Source organism: Phocoena phocoena, chromosome 5 (genome assembly GCF_963924675.1).
Source record: "Phocoena phocoena chromosome 5, mPhoPho1.1, whole genome shotgun sequence".
Taxonomy (NCBI): Eukaryota; Metazoa; Chordata; class Mammalia; order Artiodactyla; family Phocoenidae; genus Phocoena; species Phocoena phocoena.
In genome coordinates, this window is record NC_089223.1 from 62,888,229 (window position 1) to 62,906,106 (window position 17,878).

A 17,878-nucleotide genomic window follows, 5' to 3' on the forward strand; every position below is an offset into this window, starting at 1 on the left:
ACAAATGCTGTTTAAAAATGGCATCAACAGACTTGCTCAATCCAGGGTTGCCATAAACCTAAATTTGTAAAGAACAGTAATGTGAAGCACAAAAAGAGGTGCAAAATAAAACAAGGCACACCTATGAATAGCTGTCAGCTCAAGGCAAATTCAAGTTTTCCTTCCTGGCACTGTATTCCCAAATATTTTCCATCTGAGGTTAAATTCCCAGATGCAGAACCTATTGATATGGAGGGCTGACTGTACTCAGAAGTCATCCACGTATGGAAGGAATTGGAATGAAACCATGGAGAAGGGATGAAATCATCCAGGGATAATGTGAATAGCAGAAGAGAAAGAGAAAAAAAGCCACAAAGGTAAGAAGAATTAAGTGAGAGTGATGTTGCAGATAGAAGGAATGACTTTCCATGAGAAAGTCATCAACAGTGTTGACTGCCACAGGGTTTAGATAAGGTTTAAAAAATGTCCATCTGATTTATCAATTGAGAAGTCACTCATTTTCTCAAAATATTGGAAGAAAAAGGAAATAAACCATTCAACTTGCTTTCTTGAGGACAAGAGAGATCTAGTATTTCACACAGAAAGAAGCCAGCTGAAGAGTGTCTAAAAACTGATGAGGGCATATCAAATAATGATCAAAGGACACAAGCAGGACTGGAATTGAGACTCAATGCTGGAGCAAACTTGATAACTGAGATAACGTTAACTGTTTTCCCACAGGATTATTATACATTGTTAAGAGAATACTAATTAGCATAATCACTACAGTGGTCACTTGGCACCATTTAGCAAAATGTTAATATTTTGTGTAACATGTATACATCATCTGACCTGACAATTCTACACCTAAAATTTTATTCTACAGATATATTTGTATTGGACAAAATGATACGTACAAGATTACTCATTACAGCATTGTTTGAAGCAGAAAAAGACTGGAAATAACCCAACTATCCATCAAGACACAACTTTAGTTATGGTATATCCAGACAAACTAAGTAGCTGTGAAAAAAAATTAGGATGTTCTCTATGTACTGATATGAAAATCTCCTGGATATAGAAGATAAAGCAAAAAATAAAAGTGCAGAAAAATGTGAAGTTACTTTTTGTCTGTAAAAAGGGGGAAAACAGAATACTATATTCGTAGGGACTTCCATGGTGGCACAGTGGTTAAGAATCCACCTGCCAATGCAGGAGACACGGGTTCGATCCATGGTCTGGGAAGATCCCACGTGCCGTGGAGCAACAAAGCCCGTGTACCACAACTACTGAAGCCCGTGCGCCTAGAGCTCGTGCTCCTCAACAACAGAAGCCAACGCAATGAGAAGCCCACACACCTCAACAAAGAGTAGCCCCTGCTAGCCACAACTAGACAAAGCATGTGCAATAAATAAACTTGTAAAAAAAAAAGACTACTATACTTGTATTTCCTTGAATATAAATAAAGCATCTGGAGAGCTAAGAATCTAAGAACAGTGGTTACTTATGATGGAGAGGGCTCATACAGGAGAGATGGCGGACAAGAATAAGACCTTACACTTTACATTTTCATGGCTTGTGAGCCATGAGAATATATTACCTACTCAAAAATAAAGCTAAAAAAACTTTCACTTTTTTTTCCAACACAGAAGAGAATGTAAAAAAAAAAAAAGAGAGAGAATATAATAATGATGCTAATAGACTCAAGATTAAAAGTGACAGAAGTTTAAACAGTAGAGTTTAAGCTTCTGCTTCTATTTTCTCCACGAAGCAGCTGAGAAAATAAGGATAAATGTGAGGGGTGAACACGGTATAAGGAGCTAGAAGAAAACGACGTAGAAATAGAAGTTGTAGAGAATGCAATTGGGAGCTTTAAAAATACATAATGAAAATACACTAGACATGACTAAGACTTCTACATATAGAAAGAAAAAAAAGATATATTGGTCCTGTTCAGTGAAACACACGCCACCTAGAACTGTGTCATCTTGTGGAAAGAGGAAATGGAAAAGTCATCTTTTAAGATAATTTACTTAGGCACGTGACAGCATGAAGGAACGCCAAAACAGACTAATCCCTGCTCCCCTCCTCTCAATACTCTTTGTCCCCGGAGTATTTCCAGAGCCTAGCACAATGCCTGACACAGGCTGACGCTCAAAAATTCAACTATTCATAAATTCATTAACTCTGGCCTTAAGGGAAATCAAGAAAGGAGTCCTTTGCTTCAAAGTCGGAACAACGGAACCTGTCGCATGGTTCTGCGCGCTATTTTCAACACGGGAAGGGAGTGTCAGACTCACCCAGGGGCAGACAGAGGAGAGAACAAGAGTCACCCTGACCGAGATGATAAAGGCTACGTTCCCTGCACCCTCCACCTCTCAAAATCCCGGATTCGTTCCCAGCCTCGGGAGTGTGGGGAAACGACTGGGGCCATGGTGCGGCGGGCCGGGGAGGAGGCCGCAAATCCTCAATTCGTCCAGCTACCCACGTTTCCCCCCTTAGATGGGTCGCCGCGGAGTGTTCTGAGTGGTCACCTACCCTTGTGTGCGTCACACATATTGACAAATGGTTCACGAGAAGCTAACTCTCAAAACCACAGAGAGAAAAGCCAAGCGCCCACAGACCTACGCAGCGTCGAAAGAAAACATTTCCGTGTCAGGCGTTCCCAGAATACTCTGCGTCTCACGGCGCGGAAGGGGCAGGGGGAGCGGGAGAAAAAAGGCCCAATATTAATTCTGCGCCTGCGCAAAGTGTAGGTTAAGCTTTGCTGACGGCTAGAACTGCACATGCGCAAGTTGTGGGCTGAAGCTTCAAGTGGTTGAAGCAGGGGCTGCTTCTACACTCTCAAGCTTTGGATCTAGCCAATGAAAGTTTTTGCTTTTTAATGCTGTTGCACAAATGACACATGGAAAAAGAGCCAAGAAGATGTATTAATAAAAGGTTTTTACCATTGTAAAGCAATTATACTCTAATATAAAGATGTTTTTAAAAGTTTTTATTGTGGCCATATGTCTGCGGCATTCGATTTTCTATTTTTTTCCAGTTCCAAAGACAAAAAAACACGAAGATTTTAAAAATGTGATTTCTTACCAGCAGATGGTGCCAGCGGCGGCGCGTTGAAGAAGCCTGAAAGTGAACAAACCCTCACTCGCTAGCCTATTCGACCAAACCCACCGTAGTCTTAAGCCCCCGGTGCCTTTATCTCGGTTTCAACTGGGCTCTCAGGCCACAGAGCCTTCCTCGCGAGAACTTACGAGATTAGACGCGAGAGGAGGAGCCGAAGTGCGACGCTGACAAATGACAGCTCTCAGGTAGTCTCTACTGTTATACGCACATCTGGGGCCACAGAGCACGTGAGAAAAGGTGGCTCAGCCCCTTTTGCCCACGCCCGCGTTTCTCATGCTGCCCACGGGCCTCACTCAGGCTGCTATGCAGCTTCCTGCGGGGATCCACGCCCAAGATAGCGCGCCATGGCCTCCGGGAGACGCTCCTCGAGAGGAGATGTGAGGCCAACTCCTCCTCCCTGTACCCATCCTGCCTGGGATGTGGGCTTCCCCGTGGCGCGACAGCGACTGGGGATAACCAAGGAAGGGCTGACATGGAGGAGAGTTTTCTGTTCCCCGAGTACGTCCTGGATTCGGAGCCCGCAGTGACCCTCCAAAACCAGCTGCGGGAGCTGCAGCAGCGGCAGGAAGAGGAGGAGCGACGGTGCTACAGCGGCGGGAGGAGCGGCGGCAGCAGGAACTACGGAACTCCCGGCAGATGCACTCGGACCGTGTGCCAGCGCTGCTGATTGCTGGTGTTTCACCGGCGCGCCCTGCACCTGCAGGTGAGCCGCGAGCAGTACCTGGAGCTGGTGACCGCCGCGCTGCGGAGGCCCAAGCTCGCCCTGGTGCTGTACGTGATGGACCTGCTTGATCTGCCCGACGCCCTGCTGCCGCACCTGCCCGCGCAGGTGATCCAAGCAGCTGATCGTGCTGGGAAACAAGGTGAACCTGCTGCCCCTGGATACTCCCGGCTACCGACAGCGGCTCCAGGAGCGACTGTGGAACGACTGTGCCCGCGCCGGGCTCCTGCCGCCCCCTGGCTACCGAAGGCCACAACACCCCAGCGGGGACCGGCCACGGGACGAGCAGGAGAAAGCGAATCCTTCGCCCAAGTCCAGCACGATGCTCAGAGACGTGCGGCTCATCAGCTTCAAGACTGGCTATGGAGTCGAAGAGTTTGATCTCCGCGCTCCAGCGTTCCTGACGCTACCGCGGCGACGTCTACGTGGTTGGCGCCACCAACGCTGGCAAGTGCACTCTCTTCTACACGCTTCTGGAGTCCGATTACTGCATCGCCAAGGGCGCCGAAGCTATAGACCAGATGGTGAGCCTTAGGGCGCCAGTCCCCATCGTTTTCTGAGACGCTGGGAGTCTGATCGTGGTTCAGGCACCTATCTTTCATTAATGTCCACCAGGGGCTGGCTGGAGCCTTCACTTTAAAAATTATCTACCTACTTTGGTCACATTTCTCTTCTGTGTCAGTTTAGTGCTTGGAAATTCAGTATATGTTGTAGTAACTTTCCAACATAAATAATTAGAGTACTTCTATGTACCAGTCCCTCTTCTAGGCACTGTATGTGAACCAGATGACAAAGTAGTTTCTGTTATCTTGGAGGTTTCCCTCGTAGCTTTAGTTCTTTGTATATTTCTCCGGAAAATCCTTCTTTCACTTTCTACACCTAGCTTCACCCCTCACTTTCTCTTCATATCTTGAGTTTACTCATGAGATTACTATACAGATTTAACATTTGAATAATTCACTAATGCAATATGATGTGTGGCTTCGCTGAGATGAAATGTCAAATATGTGGCTTTAAGAAACGTCTGTGGTAACTGCAGAATGGGTGCTTCTATGGCCCTGTTTGCCATAGAAGGCAAAACTAAATACTTCATTTGTTCCTTTGAAACCAGTATTTAACTTTGAAAAGCTGTTTTTCTCTGTAGAGAACTTTAGTTGACTTATACACACAGCAGTTTTATGCTGGTTGGTAGTTTTTCATTGTATAAAATAAGTTCCTTCTTCCTTTCTTAAGGAAAATCAGTGAACGTGGCTTACAGTTGTGGCTTCCAACTTCCTTCCCGTTCACATTACTTCATTGGACAAGGCGGACACTGTATATCAGAAGCACGGGGGTCATACGTTACTCAAGGTGAGGCAACATGCTTTGATGGTTGTATAGTTAGGTTAACACACCCTGTAATAGTCCCACGGCCCTGCTAAAAAAGACTTTGTTGGACAGAACCAACTTTGTTACACCATCAGCTAGCTCTCCCCGACCTTGTTCACCTTGAGGATTTTGGCTGTAAATTGAGGTGGGCTCTTATAGAAAAGTGATGTTGGATTGGACTGATCCTAGAATAGTGACAGAGCTGGGTTTTCTCTAGGTGACACTGTCCAATATTGTAGCGCCATGCGCCTATTTAAATAAGTTAATTAAAATGAAATAAACTTTAAAATTTAGTTCTTCCCTTGCACTAGCCACTTTTCAACTGCCCAACGGTCACATCATTGCAGAAAGTTATACTGGATAATGTGAGTGAAGAGCTCTAAGTAACAGATTTTCTCACAACTGGGTGATGCTACTGGCATCTAGTGGGTGGAAGCCAGAGATGATGCTAAACATAATGCAATGCACAAGACAGTACCTCACAACACAGAATTATCTGGTCCAAAATATGAGTAGTGCTGAGTTGAGAAGCCCTTGTATGAGTGGAAAAGCTCTCCTCCGAGGTTCTTAATCCCAGGCACTTAGGGGTTATCGTACCTCTTCTCTCCTGCTTTACTTGCTCCTTCCTTTCACCTGTTAAGGAGTGTGTTAAAATTTCTCTGACCTTTAAAAAAACAAAACTCAGTGTCCCACTCGTTCCACCCCTTTACAATCAAGCTTACTCCTCACATCCCATGCTCTGCAGTCCCTGTTGTGCCCTTTCTATGCCACTGAAATTGTTCCAAGTTCACCAGAGACTGAATGAGGCCTGTTTACAGATCTTTTAACCAGACATGGGTACACCACTGGTGGCTGGTGTGTAATGTATGATAGTTAAGATCTCTGGAGCCAGGCTGGGTCCAAATCCTGCTCTGCTCCACCACTTAACGAAGCTGTGTGACTTTAGGTAAGTTTCCTTTACCTCTCTCTGTTGTACCTACACCACGAGGTTGTGGAGAAGATCAAGTGCAAGGGGACTGCTGTCACTGCTACGTAAGTATTTGTGGTGATGAAGGTTATGGGACATACCTACTGCAAAAATAGCAGGTACGTCCAATGCAGAGGTGATTTACCATTAATTAATGCTCATACAACTGAAAATAAGTCAAAACACAAAATACACACCCACCCTTCAACAAGGATAAAACCAACCTGACTTGGGAAGTAAATGCTTCTTTCTCTCTGGATTTCCTAAGAAAGCCAGAGTGAAATTAAAACTCCATCGAAATAACTGCCCTGAAGTTAATACTCCAGAGACATGTGGGATTTTCAGGGTACGGCTCCACCCCCATGCATCTGTGTAGTCTTCAGAGTGGACTCACTGATACTTCTCAAAACACTGAGGCTTCTCTCCCGGTGTAATACAAATGGTTTCTTGGGCTGCTCTGTGGCTTATCCTTGCCTTCTGGTTTTCTTACTCACCTCCCAAGTCAAAGTCAATCCTGCCTCCTAATTATCACTGAGTCCAGCCTCATAGTCCAAACTGTAATCTACTTTCTTTAGGCTGTTTTGAGATCCTTAGGTATTTTCCCAGCTCCCAGTTTTACTGCCCTCTGCCCACCCTCACCCCACAACAAATGTAGTTCTCAACCAGGGTTGACTCTTACCCCAAGGGAACATTAGACAAAGACTGGAGGCGTTTCTGGTTTTCACAACTTGGTGGATGCTGAGTAGAGGCTGCTAAAAATTGTGCAATGCACAGGACAGCCTCCCGAGACAAAGAATTATTTGGCCCAAAAGGTCAATAGTGCTGAGGTTGAGAAACCCTGCACTACGCAGATTTTTCCAAAATACAAAGCAGACCACAGTATTCTTTTTTGATTCTTTTCTCTTTCCTGCTTATAATTCCTTGGTAGTTCCACATTACTGAGAGAAGTCTAAACTGATAGCCTCATCACTAATGCACACACACACATAACATACTCTGCACAGTTAAACTACAGTTCTCTGAACTCATTATCCTTTTTCCAATTTCTGTGTCTGTACATGATACTAACCCAGGATACCTTCCCACTGAATAACTTTAATCTGTTTTTCAAATTCTGCTCTTCATTAATGTTTTCCTTGACCAAACCACGTTCATTACTTCCTTCACAATCACAGTACTTAGTAGATGCCTCTCATCACGTTTCTTACCTTGTAATTTATTTACTTGCTGTTTCCCCCTTCTGATCTCCTCGAGGGTAGGGACCATACAGAACATACTGTAATAGCTATCTTTGTGTCCTTAGTGCTAAACACAGAGAGATCTGTTAATAAACAGGAAAATTATTATCCAGTTACTTCCAATTCATGGAAACACCTGTAAACATAGAAGCTGAATCTTACCCATTATCCATGTACCCTTGAGAGGTGATGAGGCAGGGATTAATCTCTGTGTCCAGCCAGGCCTGTAAGAACTAAGGTATTTGGAAGGATGTTGCTTTAATTGCCCAAAAATATCATGTCTAAAGCTTTATGGAGGACTGTAAAAACTGTAAGCTAATAAAGCAAGATTCTGCTGTCTGGAGGTTACCACCAGATGGATGCCCACATGGGGCCCTTGTCACTGGGATCTATAGGCTTCATCCCATCACAGAGCTCCCGGGTTTTTCATTTGACCTAGAAGTAATTTGAGGTTTTTTCAACAGTTGAATGTTTAAAAGGATTTATTCTTGATACCTGTACAGTATTATCTTATCAGTGCCTTACTTAATATTAGAGTTATCAGGGGTTTAATTTGAACCTCCAAATATCTTCATCTCCTTCCAATGGAAGGTTCCAATGGGTGGAGAAGAAAGAATGGCAGGATTTCCTCCTCTTGTTGCTGAAGACATCACATTAGATGAAGGACTTGGGGAATCTGAAGCAGTGGCTGATGTCAAGTTCTCCTCTGCAGGTAATTTTACACCAAGCACTTTTCTTTCTTTTTTAATTTGGCCGCAGCACGCGGCATGTGGGATCTTAGCTCCCTGACCAGGGATCGAACCCGCACCCCCTGTAATAGAAGCACGGAGTCTTATCGACTGGACTGCCAGGGAGAGGTCCCTACACCAAGCACTTTTTAAAAGGTGAATAAAGTAGCCTTACTGACCTTTAGTATAGTTTTATACAGATGTGCCTTAACTGACATAAGCTGAATATTTTAAGAAATACATACTAGATTATTCATAAGATGTAACCTACTCTGAAAATAAATCTGTACCTCTTCACAAATGCATTGTATGCTTTTAAAAAATAGAGTGAAAGACAGCAGTAGCCTCCCTTGGGTTTCCATTTTGAGCTGTGTTTGGTGTTTTGAATAAGATAGTTGCTAACACCACCTGTGTTCTGCCATGTTCTTGCATAGGCTGGGTAGCAGTAACGCCGCAGTTTAAGGACAAACTGCACCTCCGAGGCTACACACCTCAAGTAACAGTTCTGACGGTCCGGCGCCCATTCTTGCCACATGTAGTTAACATCAAAGGAGAGCGCATCCGGAGAAGCGTGGCCTATAAAACCGAAAAGCCTCCTGCCCTTGTGTACAATCTGCAGAAAAAGAAAAAAAGATAAATATATGAAGCTGACCTGTTCACATTGAAGATTAACGATATACAACATACTGTATACATTACATTGCATTAAATATTGCTATAATAAAACCTTCTGCCACCCTTTTTAAGCTACCAAGGACCGTGCCAGTTTTTAATGAATTGAGTTTGTAAACAGAAGTTATTTTTTGCTGGGTACATATATGTGTGTATCTGTGATTCAGATATACCTTAAAAGGAGTTCTGTTGAATTCAGGTTTCTCCCACTATATTTTTAATGAAACCAGATGGCATTTCTAATTTGGAGTCTAATTGAGAGAGCAGCTTAGCAGTTGGCATATGAAAAAATGGCAGAAAATCAATGTCTCCAAAATACATGGCCTGAAATGAGATAAAAGCGAGTAAGTGTCTTTGCTCCACAGAGTCATCCAGGGACCCAACCAGGGGAACATGCTGCAGCTTCCATCTCTGGGTCTAAGGTGGTTGCTCAAGTTGTCATCCTTCCGCAATGGCAAAAAGAGAAGAGAGTGAAGAGCATGCAGCTCCCCTACTGAAAAGAAGGGGGAAGTACTGGAAGTTGCTCACATCACAGTGTCCATTGGTCAACACTTACATGGCCACACCCACCATGGGGAAGCTGGAGGATGTAGAGGGAAATGGGGATTTCGGACTTGTATTACTTAAGGGAAGAAGGGGAGAATGGAAACTGGAAAACAAGTAGAAGTTTCCCCTACATAATCTAAAAGGGCCTGAAAATCTTAGAAAAGAATTCATGTTATGTTTTTCTGGCATTCAGTTTCTTCTGCAAGGATCAGAGCACTTTAACCATTTTATTAACATTTGCTTGTAAACACTGTATAACATTACATCAGTCAGAAGTCTTTACCTTTATGTATTCCTAAATGAGTAAGTGGCACTAGAGCTGTGGACAATGCACTGGCCAGTCAAGTCCCAGATCCCAATGTTGAGATAAAAGCTCGTGGAGTAAGCTGGCCTGAAACGCAGATCCATGAGCTTCCTATAGACTCAGGTTTAGCATGAACTTTTTTAAAAAATAATTTTATTTTATTTATCTTTGGCTGCACTGGGTCTTCGTTGCTGCGTGTGGGCTTTCTCTAGTTGGGGCGAGCGGGGGCTACTCTTCATTGCGGTGCACAGGCTTCTCATTGCGGTGGCTTCTCTTGTTGCGGAGCACGGGCTCTAGGCGCACGGGCTTCAGTAGTTGTGGCACATGGGTTCAGTAGTTGTAGCTCGCAGGCTCTAGAGCGCAGCCTCAGTAGTTGTGGTGCATGGGCTTAGTTGCTCCGTGGCATGTGGGATCTTCCTGGACCAGGGCTCGAACCCGGATTCCCTGCACTGGCAGGCGTATTTTTAACCACTGAGACACCAGGGAAGCCCTAGCATGAACTTCTTAATAGTCCCATGTTCTCTGTCAACGTGTACACTCTAGCTCCCTTCTCACTAAGTAAGGATAAACAGTCAGTGTTTTAAAATGCAACTTGTCAAAACTTTGTAGAACTCACTTTCATTGGGTTTCAAAGTGAATACTATTGACATCTTGGGAAAGGTAGTTCTTTATGTGCATCCTTCATTCCCAGATATGAAAGGCCAGGAGCAACTTCCCCGCCCCATCCCTCATGGTGATAGTTGAGAAGTACCCCTGACGTTTCCAGACCCACCCTCTAGAGGGCGGTAGCTTCCCAAGTTGAGAAAATGGTAGTCGATTTCTAGTTTATTTTGGAGAGAGTGAAATAGTTAATTTTACAAGTTAAAATTGTGACCATTATATTTCTATCTACTGTTTATAGTTAAGAGCTAGGCCTGAATCTTTAGATAAAATGAAGAAAATATGGTAAACTTAGCATCTGTGGAAAAATACAGAATCCAAAAACTGATACTGTATTTACCCTGAAATCTTATAATGTATTTTAGAGAGCAGAATATTTCTCCCTCCTTATCTTCTCTCTAGGCTTTTAGACCTCTCAACCACCAAGGATTCCATTTTTAAATGTTCATAACTTATATTCTCAGGTTTTTCTTACCTGTAAAATTCAATGGTTATGTTTTGACTGAGGCATATCTAAAAATGTTCCAAGGTACTTTGCTAGCAATTTCAAACAGTGCAATTTACTAAGTAAGTTTCAGTCTCCCTGGTTGTATTTAGTCTCTTTGGGTCATCATTTTCTCATTTGTAAAATGGGGGAATGACAGCAGATATTTCAGTCCTAACATTTTATGATTCTCAGCAAAAACAGGCAGGAAAGCCAGGAAACGGTGTTTACAATACCTCAGACAGAAAAGGCCCTCAGACCTCAGACAACTGTGCCTAGACAGTTGAGAACTGGTGCTATGATCTGCTATTAATTTACACCACATTCTGCCAACCTAATGCAGCCCAGGATCACTGCTGTTCTATCCAATTGACCCACAATGGGTTTTGGTTTAAGAAAGTTCTCTTACTGTGTTGGTTTCTGAGCATACGTCAGCTTACTGATACTCCTTAATCCATTGATCTTAGTGTGAAGAGTGCCCTCCCATCATTAATCATTTACACTATGAGAGCAAGCAGGAATTAGTAAAGAGTAGAAATTAATGGCAAGGTGTCAGTACAGCCCCCTCATGTCCACAGAACAGAAGTTGTTTTGAGGGGCTAGAAAATGATTTAGTAACTTTATACCAGTTGGTTCTGCAACCTTGTTGTGTTCAGCATGTCACCCTTTTGTATTCATGACACCTTAAAAGGAAGAAAATATGTGCCATCAAAGAGTTTTTGACTTCTATGTGATATTAAATATGCATTTTTATTTTTTAAAGTTCCATCATATCTTTCTTCCCCTCTTTAAAACAGGAGCATTTCCTTCAAAGTTACTGAGACAAAGTGAAGTTTAAACATTTTGCATTTTTAATCACCATAAACAGCAAGCCCTACTAATCATTAGGTCTTTACCGTGTAGTTCCGCAGAGTCTAAATTTGTTTATGTTACTTGCAACAATTCCCATGACAACCAAGGAAAAGTGGAGCACAGATGCAATCCTGTGTGCTTGTGTTTCTTGATCACTCAGACGCTTTTTGCAAAATGGAAATCAAGGCTAGTTTCCTGCAGATGACTAACTTGGAGCTCCACCTGTGCCAGACATGGCAGAGCTGTTAATCACTGAGTAGGCACCCAGCACTGAAGCTGAGGCGAGCTGTTTTGTGGATGGCCTCTGACCATTTACCCTGGCATCCCTCCCACTTGGCTCTGTCTTGTGGAGCAATAGAATCATTTCCATTCTTTCTCAGAATGTTCCATTTTCTCTTGGCTGCTCTTCTCCTCCTCGGGGGATTGTTTTCTTTCAACTGTCAAAGAGTAGTGCTTAAACAATAAAAAAAAAAAAAACTTCAGACTCACGTGAATCCAATCGATAGCACCTCTGCCTGCTCTTAATGTCTCTGTTATGTTGTCTGCCCCACTGATGCCCTGTAGTGGGTGGGAATGGCTAAAGATTAACATTTTAACATCATGTAGGAATGATGCCTCACTTTTCCCCTTCATGTCAAAGACCATCGATATTCTCTCATTTAATACAGGAGTTTCATGATCTGATTATTAAGTCTAGACCATCCTTAAAACACTGTTTTGCAGAAGCTTCCTTTTGCTTCTCAAACAATTATCAGAATTTACCTTCTGGCTAATCAACCTAGTGGAAGAATTTGGTTATAATATTCTCACTGGTAGGTGCAATAGGTGTGATGCTTAATCACAGTCAGTCAGTACCTCTGGCCAGTAACTGTGGTAAATCTGAGAAAACTGAGGCCACACACACACACACACACACACACACACACACACACACACAAAGACACACATGCTAGAGAACACATCATCAGATGATTTTGGACATGAGAGACTGCCAAGATCCTTTCTAATTTTTCAGTAAGTCCCTCGAAAATAGCCAGCATTCAATGCATGAATGAATGAATTAGGAGGAAGAGGGGACTTTTTTGTTTTGGGAGCTGGTTTTTGCCTTCCCTGAAAAATAGCAATAGAGCAGACTTAAATTTGCTTAGTAACTTGACATTTTTCTAGGGTTTCTTCCTGTACTGCCTAAAGACAGTACCTCAGGACAGTTGTATGTGAGACTTCGCAGCTGCTATGATCATGATAGCCCATATAGCTTCTTTTTATTCCTTTACATTCTTATAATAGTAATAATAGCTAACTCTTATTTAAGCAAGCACAATGAGCCTGGCGCTTTTAAGCACTTTACATGATTAACTGAATTCTTACAACAATCCCATGCAGGTGGTACTGTTATTACCTGCATTTGGAGATGAGGAAGCTAGGGAACATGTAACCAGCCCAGGGTCACACAATGAAGGAGTGATGGATCTCTGATTCAAACAAACCCCAGCAGCCTAGCCACAGCACCCTGTGGGTTTGTTTAATTATACAGTAAAACTGACTTTTTTTTCCCTCTTTCGATGTACAGTTCTATGGAGTTTTAATATATGTACAAGTTAATTAACAACCACCATAATCAGGATACAAAACAGTTTCACCAAGACCCAGGTTTTAACCGCCACATAATACTTCCTCTATATACTAGAACCCATTACAAGGCTAAAGGCGAGAAGGCAAGAACTTTTCAACCTTAAGAGGTAAACGTGTTATCTTAGAAAAGAAAAGCAACCCACGTTGAAGACCTCAAAGGTTATGACACAATTTCCTTGGAAACCCTGTGTTACTGCCACTTAGCTCTCTTTCTATCTTCCTTTGAACCCTCCCATATACAACTCCAGCCTGAGAACGTTGCTCAGAGCTAAGGTGTGTGATGTGCTGCACCCTTGCTGTCTGACTTCAGCACTGCTGCCCAATCCTAAAGTGTCTCACTGTGATTTCCATGCTGTCTTACCCTCTCAGGTAGTTTTAAATTGAAAGTGCTTTCATGGCTGGCTGGGAATCTTTTCACATTGCTAGTGAGCTTTGTCAAGTACCACGGACAGATCACAGCATGAGTGGAGATCCTGACCCACAATTCTGATGAAGAAAATAACATACACAGGAAATTTGGAATGCAAACATCCAAAGAAACACAACAGTAAAGTAGCCTAAAAAACAAAAACTGATATAAAGTCCTGATCCTGATGCTTTAAAAAGTGGAGTCATCTGCAGTTACAGAGCCAGAAGAGAGGTCAGCAGGCAGCAGCTTGACTTCTACATTTGTGCCTATAGCTGTGCTGGAAAATATGTTCTACTCAGAATTTACCACTTCTCATGAAGGTCTGTACTTGATCTAAGAACAAAACCATCGATGCAGCTCTACCCACCACCAGTCCCTCCCATCAGGAAACTTACATAGGCCTCTTAGATAGCCTCATCCACCAAAGGGCAGACAGCAGAAACAAGAAGAACTACAATCCTGCAGCCTGTGGAACAAAAACCACATTCACAGAAAGACAAGATGAAAAGGCAGAGGTCTATGTACCAGATGAAGGAACAAGATAAAACCCCACAAAAACTAAATGAAGTGGAGACAGGCAACCTGCCCGAAAAAGAATTCAAAATAATGATAGTGAAGATGATCCAGGACCTCGGAAAAAGAATGGAGGCAAAGATCGAGAAGATGCAAGAAATGTTTAACAAACACCTAGAAGAATTAAAGAACAAACAGAGATGAACAATACAATAACTGAAATGAAAACTACACTAGAAGGAATCAATAGCAGACTAACTGAGACAGAAGAACAGATAAGTGACCTGGAACACAGAATGGTGGAATTCACTCCTGCGGAACAGAATAAAGAAAAAAGAATGAAAAGAAATGAAGACAGCCTAAGAGACCTCTGGGACAACATTAAACACAACAACATTCACATTATAGGGGTCCCAGAAGAAGGAGAGAGAGAAAGAACCAGAGAAAATATTTGAAGAGATAATAGCTGAAAACTTCCCAAACATGGGAAAGGAAATAGCCACCCAAGTCCAGGAAGCGCAGCGAGTCCCATATAGGATAAACCCAAGGAGAAACATGCTGAGACACACAGTAATCAAATTGGCAAAAATTAAAAACAAAGAAAAATTACTGAAAGCAGCAAGGGAAAAACGACAAATAACATACAAGGGAACTCCCATAAGGTTAACAGCTGATTTCTCAGCAGAAAGTCTACAAGCCAGAAGGGAGTGGCATGATATACTTAAAGTGATGAAAGGGAAGAACCTACAACCAAGATTACTCTACCTGGCAAGGATCTCATTCAGATTCGATGGAGAAATCAAAAGCTGTACAGAGAAGCAAAAGCTAAGAGAATTCAGCACCACCAAACCAGCTCTACAACAAAGGCTAAAGGAACTTCTCTAAGTGGGAAACACAGGAGAAGAAAAGGACCTACAAAAACAAACCCAAAACAATTAAGAAAATGATAACAGGAACATACATATCGATAATTACCTTAAAAGTAAATGGACTAAATGCTCCAACCAAAAGACACAGGCTTGCTGAATGGATACAAAAGCAAGACCCATCTATATGCTGTCTACAAGAGACCCACTTCAGACCTAGGGACACATACAGACTGAAAGTTAGGAGATGGAAAAAGATATTCCATGCAAATGGAAATCAAAAGAAAGCTGGAGTGGCAATACTCATATCAGATAAAATACTTTAAAATAAAGAATGTTACAAGAGACAAAGAAAGACATGACATAATGATCAAGGGATCAATCCAAGAAGAAGATATAACAAATATAAATATATATGCACCCAACATAGGAGCACCTCAATACAAAAGGCAACTGCTAACAGCTATAAAAGAGGAAATCGACACTAACACAGTAATAGTGGGGGACTTTAACACCTCACTTACACCAATGCACAGATCATTCAAACAGAAAATTAATATGGAAACACAAGCTTTAAATAGACACAACAGACCAGATAGATTTAATTGATATTTATAGGACATTCCATCCAAGAACAGCTGACTACACTTTCTTATCAAGTGCGCACGGAACATTCTCTAGGATAGATCACATCCTGGGTCACAAATCAAGCATCAATAAATTTAAGAAAATTGAAATCATATCAAGCGTCTTTTCTGACCACAACGCTATGACATTAGAAATCAATTACAGGGAAAAAAACATAAAAAACACAAACATACGGAGGCTAAACAATACGGTACTAAATAACCAAGAGGTCACTGAAGAAATCAAAGAGGAAATCAAAAAATACCTAGAGACAAATGACAGTGAAAACACGACAAGCCAAAACTATGGGATGCAGCAAAAGCAGTTCTAAGAGGGAAGTTTATAGCTATACAAGCCTACCTCAAGAAACAAGAAAAATCTCAAATAAAAAATCTAACCTTACACCTAAAGGAACTAGAGAAAGAAGAACAAACAAACCCAAAGTTAGCAGAAGAAATCATAAAGATCAGAGCAGAAATAAATGAAATAGAAACAAAGAAAACAATAGCAAAGATCAATAAAACTAAAAGGCTGGTTCTTTGAGAAGATAAACAAAACTGATAAACCATTAGCCAGACTCATCAAGAAAAAGAGGGAGAGGACTCAAATCAATAAAATTAGAAATGAAAAAGGAGAAGTTACAACAGACACTGCAGAAATACAAAGCATCCTAAGAGACTACTACAAGCAACTCTGTGCCAATAAAATGGACAACCTGGAAGAAATGGACAAATTCTTAGAAAAGTATAGCCTTCCAAGACTGAACCAGGAAGAAATAGAAAATATGAACAGACCAATCACAAGTAATGAAATTGAAACTGTGATTAAAAATCTTCCAATAAACAAAAGTCCAGGACCAGATGGCTTCACAGGTGAATTCTATTTAACATTTAGAGAAGAGCTAACACCCAGCCTTCTCAAACTCTTCCAAAAAATTGCAGAGGAAGGAACGCTCCCAAACTCATTCTATGAGGCCACCATCACCCTGATACCAAAACCAGACAAAGATACTACAAAAAAAGAAAATTACAGACCAATATCACTGATGAATATAGATGCAAAAATCCTCAACAAAATACTAGCAAACAGAATCCAACAACATTAAAAGGATCATACACCATCATCAAGTGGGATTTATCCCAGGGATGCAAGGATTCTTCAATATATGCAAATCAATGTGATACACCATATTAACAGACTGAAGAATAAAAACCAAATGATCATCTCAATAGATGCAGAAAAAGCTTCTGACAAAATTCAACACCAATTTATGATAAAAACTCTCCAGAATGTGGGCATAGAGGGAACCTACCTCAACATAATAAAGGCCGTATATGACAAACCCAAAGCAAACATCATTCTCAATGGTGAAAAACTGAAAGCATTTCCTCTAAGATCAGAGACAAGACAAGGATGTCCACTCTCACCACTATTATTCAACATAGTTTTGGAAGTCCTAGCCACAACAATCAGAGAAGAAAAAGAAATAAAGGGAATACAAATTGGAAAAGAAGTAAAACTGTCACTGTTTGCAGATGACATGATACTATACATAGAGAATCCTAAAGATGCCACCAGAAAACTACTAGAGCTAATCAATGAATTTGGTAAAGTTGTAGGATATAAAATTAATGCACAGAAATCTCTTGCATTACTATACAATAACAATGAAAGATCAGAAAGAGAAATTAAGGAAACCCTCCCATTTACCACTGCAACAAAAAGAATAAAATACCTAGGAATAAACCTACCTAGGGATACTAAAGACCTGTATGCAGAAAACTATAAGACACTGATGAAAGAAATTAAAGATGATACTAACAGATGGAGAGATATACCACGTTCTTGGATTGGAAGAATCGATACTGTGAAAATGACTATACTACCCAAAGCAATCTACAGATTCAATGCAATCCCTATCAAATCACCAATGGCATTTTTTACAGAACTAAAACAAAAAATCGTAAAATTTGTATGGAGACACAAAAGACCCCGAATAGCCAAAGCAGTCTTGAGGGAGAAAAATGGAGCTGGAGGAATCAGACTCCCTGACTTCAGACTATACTACAAAGCTACAGTAATCAAGACAATATGGTACTGGAACAAAAACAGAAACATAGATCAATGGAACAAGATAGAAAGCCCAGAGGTAAACCCACGCACTTATGATCAACTAATCTATGACA

The 17,878-nt window shown here is 41.6% G+C and overlaps 1 pseudogene; it reads left to right on the top strand.

Moving 5' to 3' along the window:
* Positions 1 to 3,577: 3,577 nt before the first annotated feature.
* On the top strand, positions 3,578 to 8,764 carry LOC136123184 (nitric oxide-associated protein 1-like; annotated as a pseudogene).
* Positions 8,765 to 17,878: the final 9,114 nt, after the last annotated feature.